We start from the raw sequence: 6,000 nt of genomic DNA, 5'->3' as shown, positions 1-6,000 counted from the left end.
TACCCAATTTCTTCTTCCTCTTCCCTTTTAGGAACCACACATTGGATCTCTTTTGTTCTGTGAGTTTTGTTTTTAATATTCCTCATAAAAGCAAGATCACATGATACCTGCCAGGCTTGTTTCACTCAGCATAATGCTTTCAAGTTCCAACCCACATTGTGGTCAAATTATAGCCTTTCTGTCTTGATCCAGGGATGAATAAAATGCCCTTGTATATAGAAACCACAATTTCTTTATCCATTTTATACATCCATTTATCCATGTTCATGCGGATTGCTTCTATCTTGGACAATTACTGAATAGTGGCTACTATGGACACGGGTTATATTAAATTGGCTACTATGATATCTCTTGACAAAATACTTTCATTTGTTTCAGATATATTTCAACTGGTACATCATATGGTAGCTTCTTTATACTTTTCAAATAAAACTTTCTGCTATTTTTCATATTGGTGGTACCAATTTATACTCCAATGAACAGTGTCCTAGGGTTCCCTTATGACCACAGTCTCACTAAGGTTGGTTATTTTGTATTTTGAATGTTAAGGATCTTAATAGTTATGAAGTGCTATCTCATTGTGTTTTGATTTGTATTTCAATTAATGTTGAGCATGTACTTAATAAAGGAACTCTTTTTAATTGGATTTTGTTTTGTTTTGCTATTGGGTTGGAAATTCTTTATATTTTATATATATATACCTCCTTGCCAGGTAACATGGTTTGCAAATATTTTATTTTAATACTTCATAGGTTACTTATTTATTTTTGTTAAAATAAAAATGCTAAATACAATTTTAAATGGGTCATTTTAAAATCTTGTTTTGAAGGAATTTTTAACTTGGTATTATCCCTCTTGTTTATTTTTTTTTTTGGGCTATTATTATACATAATAGTCAACTGAATTGTTGCTAAGGTACATCTCAAGGAACATTTCCCCCTTTTTTTTCTAGGAGTTTTTATAGTGTCTGTTTGAAAAATCTTTAACTGTTCTATCAGTAAGATTTGATTTATCTTTTATTTTATTTATCTTTAAAATTATTTTGTCTCCACTTCCTTCCAAAAGATCTGGAATGATGACAATAATTGTTATTTTCATTTATTTTTATGTTTACTAGGTTCCATACATTCTGCTAAGTGCTCTTTCCACATTATCTCATCTTGTCCCCTCAACAAGGTTATTGGTGCTTATTGTTGTCTCTAATTTACTATTTGGGAAACAGAATTGGAGAGATAAAGTAATTTGCTTAAGGTTGTACAGTTCACACTGAAACATAATTGGGATTTGGCCCATGGTGTGACTTTTAACTTTCTAAAGACAGAGGATTGAGTTGAGAGTTTTATTACTGCTAAGCTAAAATGATCATTTGACCTATTTGGGGCTTTGTTGGCATCAATATTCAAATATTAGAATTGGAATTGGCTCGATCAAGAAGTTAACAAACAGCAGTTCATCAATTTGGGATGTTTTTAGTTCATCGATTCTTGTTACTTGTTTTTTGACGGGTAAAATAACATAAAAATTTTAATGAAGAGAATCTTGACAACAATATGGATTCTGGGCTATTTATGAAAACCAGAATCTCATCCATGGCCTTCATTCTATCATAGTCATGATTAACTAGCTGGAGGGGAGCCCACTGGGCTTGTTCCCTTTAAAGTAGGTCGAAAGGATCTATACACTCCTGTGTTCATTCCCACACAGTAGCCAAGATATGGAGACAACCCAATTGCTCAAAGATGGATGAATTTATCAAGAAGTTATGCTATATATGCATAATGGAATACTGTGCAGCTCTGAGAAAGAGTAAAATCATTTCATTTGCAGCAAGATCAATGGAGCCAGAGGACATCTTTCTGAGTGAAGCCCATCAGGAGGAAAGAGACAAATATAGAATGATCTCTCTGATTGTAGTGGCGTGTCTGGGGTCAAATGGGGGTGGTAGTGATGGGTGTGGTTTTAGGATTATATGCATGAAAAACCATAACTAATCTCACAAATACAGAATCTCAGTCAGTTTAAGATAAAAAAAAACTACAAAAAGAAATTTTAATTGCCCAGAAATTAGAACTGATGTTTCCAAAGGAAAAGTATCTATGATATAAAAATTGTAATAAAGACACCAATCCCTGGTGTCTACAGCAGAAAACTCCTTATAGAAGAGCTTGCCCCCTCATTTATACCCACATTTGAGTTTTGATTGAGATTAGCTGATCTCCATAGCTATTTTGTTTCTTGGCCAATGGTTTATATTAACTTCGTGGTCAGTAGTCTATATTTTAACTTCTAGGGCAACAATCTAGATTGTTCACTTATCCTTCTAGTAAACTGACTTCTCTATTCCTAAAAAAGGATGGATTTAGTGATTAGCTGGGACTCTCTTTGTAAGTCTGCTTTATAAAATTATAGGGTGAGACATAAAAATCTATTTAAAGCTGATTTAAGACAAGAGATATGTTAGGCCATTTCTGATAAAAAATCAGTGATGTCAGGAGGCCACCAGCAATTGTACAGTGGATACAGTGCTTGTCTGTCTTGAACAGAACTGGTTCAATCCCCCAGCATCTCCTATGCTCCCCTGCACACTGCAGAGAGTGACTCCTGAGCTTAGAGCCAAAATAATACCTGAGTAATTCTGGGTGTGACTCCAAACAATCAAAAAAGAAAAGAAAACAAACAAAAAAAAACCCAAACAAATGAAGTGACATCAAAAAGTTAAGTGGAGGGGCCGGTGAGGTGGCGCTAGAGGTAAGGTGGTCTGCCTTGCAAGCACTAGCCAAGGAAGGACCGAAGTTCGATCCCCTGGTGTCCCATATGGTCCCCCCCAAGCCAGGGGCAATTTCTGAGAGCTTAGCCAGGAGTAATCCCTGAGCATCAAATGGGTGTGGCCGAAAAACCAAAAATTAAAAAAAAAAAAGTTAAGTGGCATCTTAACAGCTACATTAAAGTGAAAATATTGTAGGAGACAGTGAAATACATGCATGCTGTTTTTTTTTTTAAATTTCTACATGGGCTGTGGGTGAATAGCATGCAAATTCTGAATAATGAACGTGGTTATTTGTTTTCGGATGCTTTTAATTAAGAAGAGATTCTCCCATGGCTATTTAAAAGAAAAAGGTGATTAGTGAGATATGTGTGGCGATGTAATAGAATTGATTTTTTTATTTATAAAATATTTCATAATTCTGGAAAAATTCCCTTCTAGCTTCCATTTGAATACAATATCCATCTTTGAAAGTTGACACTCTCACGTCACTATGTATTCATCATGTATGTACAGATAGTCTATTTTCCCCCCACTAATAAGAGATCAAATTAAATGCTCATAAAAAATTGCACCAGCCCAGAGCACATGACACAGTGGCCTTATTTTCACCACACAGAGAAACAAACAGCTTGTTTTAATAATCAAATACATTTCCTAAGGGTCTTGTTAAATTGCTGAATGCAAATTGCAATTGGAATTGACTATTAAAGATCTTGGTAGAGTAGGTTAAACATCTGTTCAATTTATTACAATTTTATTTGTACTTCAGCTGTAACTGGGGCAATTAAGCCAATCAGAACAAGCAAATCAAATCTAATTTACACTCTAATGGACTAAAAATGAATGAATAAACACGGCCTTACTAGATCCAAATGATTAACCACGTCTCAAAGGATATTTTCTTCTATTTCAGTATACAAAATGATAGTGTTTATACTATAATTAAACACTGAAGAATGCTGCAAACAAATCAGGACATCTTTTTTAGCTTCTGTTTTTTTTTTAATAGAATTTTAAAATAAAGTGAAAATTTTATAAATTGGAGTTCTTAATTTATACAAATACACAATAATTCTTTAAGAGGAATCTTATGTTTAGCTTAGGCCTGGACTAGTTTTGTTAAATCACATTTTCTGTATTCAGTTTTCAGTTGCTGATATAGACATGGACTATTCTAAGAAAATCAATAATGGATTTAGAATTGTGAGTTAAAACTTTATAGCTCTTGCTAGAGTTTATACACTTAAGAAACAATATCTTGACAGGAATGAGATGTAACATCCAACATAGTGCCTAGGCAGTGAGATAAATTCCATTATTTTAGGTAAGCAGGTTTACTCAAGTAGTCAAAAATATTCAAAATGTACAGGTTGTATATTGCAGTGAACACAGTGTTTTACATGGAGCCCTAGATCCACTCTAGTGTTCTAGAAGGTGTTATCATTTTAGCTCAACAAAAACAAACAAGTACAATTATTGCCATGCAATAATATGCAGATGTGTAGGCTTTAGAGGGCACACCTATCTTATTTGATGAACAAACATTTTCTCTCTTTGGACAAATAAGAAGCATAATATCATATTTTTTTCTCATTTTTTGGAAGGTTTACCTTTTAACATTCTGCACCTGGCCCCTCAGCAATCTCACTAGCAACATTTACATAAATTGATTGGGGATCTGGGGTTCAACCGAAACCATGCAGTCCTTCATTTTGCTTCCAGTATTAGATAAAGCAAGTTGAGCAAGTTCTATTTTATTAAATAAAAAACCTACAGTTGGCTTTGGTCAAGCTTTTTAAATGTTGAGCCAGACTCATTTCAGCTACAATTCACCAAATTCAGAAGAAAACCTAGTGCACTGAGACAGTTCTGTCAGGAAACCTTTACCTATTCTGCTTACCACTTTGCTTCAACTCTTCTCATTTCATTTTTGTTAACTGCTTTTGATAAAACAGCAAGCACTTATTTAGAAGCTTCCTCAAATAATCACATGTTGAGTTCCATGCCATTAGGGATGATGCTGTGCTCTCTGAACAAAAGGTCTTATCTCTTGTTCCCTCCCTTTCTCCTGTATCCCTCCTTTTCTCCCTTTATTCTCTCCATCTTTCCCATTCTTTCCCATGTTTTTCTCCTTCTTTTCTACTATTCCATTCCCTCCATCCTCCTTGCCTTCCTCGCCTTCCTCCCTTCCCCTTTTCCTCCTTCCCCTCATTATTTATTTCATCCTTTCTTCTTTTCCTTCTTTCTCTCCTTCCTTTGCTTCTCTCCTTCATTCCTTCCTCCCTCCCTCCTTCATTCCTCACCCTTCCTCCTTCCTTCTGCCTTCCTTTTTTCCCTCCTTCCTCCTTTTCTTCCTTCCTTCCTTCCTTCCTTCCTTCCTTCCTTCCTTCCTTCCTTCCTTCCTTCCTTCCTTCCTTCCTTCCTTCTTTCCTTCCTTCCTTCCTTCCTTCCTTCCTTCCTTCCTTCCTTCCTTCCTTCCTTCCTTCCTTCCTTCCTTCCTTCCTTCCTTCCTTCCTTCCTTCCTTCCTTCCTTCCTTCCTTCCTTCCTTCTTATTCTTCCTTCCTCCTTAATCCTTCCTCATTTCTTCAACCCACCCTCCTAACCTCCCTTTCTCTTTCCCTCCTTCCCTCTTTTCCTTCATCAAGTGTTTTGAGGACATCAACTATTGACACAGTTGACCCTAAGACAGGTTGACCTTAGGAAAATAATTCAGTATGAAAGATGTAGTTGTCTGGTCTAGCAGCTAGTTGGAAGAAGGAAACATTGATCAGTTTGATTATGAAAATGATTATAAAAATGAAGACTTAAGAGCAATTAGAAAGGTGAGATCAAAAACATCACAATGAATATTTGTTGCCTAATTTAGGTAAAATTCTGATAAGTAGTGTTAAGTGAGATATACATGCTGAGTTGGGGTTAGAAGAGAGGGAAAAATGGTCCAGGCAAAAGAAATGGATCGTCGTAGAGTTTTGATACTTGACACAGTATAGTGCTTGGAAAAGACCAGGAGAAGTCCAGGGATAGGAAAATTGATAGTGGCATTTAAAAGCTATATTTTTAAGGGGCAGTACATATCTGTTAATGTTCAGGGCTACTCCCAGCTTGATGCTCTAAAGTCATTTGTGACAGTGTTCAGAGGACATGTGTGGTGCAAGAGACCATACTGGACTCTCCTACTTCTCCAGACTATTGCACTGTTTATCTATCTCTTGGAAACTTTTGGGTGGGGGCG

This window comes from Suncus etruscus, chromosome 7, assembly GCF_024139225.1.
Source record: "Suncus etruscus isolate mSunEtr1 chromosome 7, mSunEtr1.pri.cur, whole genome shotgun sequence".
Taxonomy (NCBI): domain Eukaryota; kingdom Metazoa; phylum Chordata; class Mammalia; order Eulipotyphla; family Soricidae; genus Suncus; species Suncus etruscus.
Note: the sequence above shows the minus strand (reverse complement) of the source record.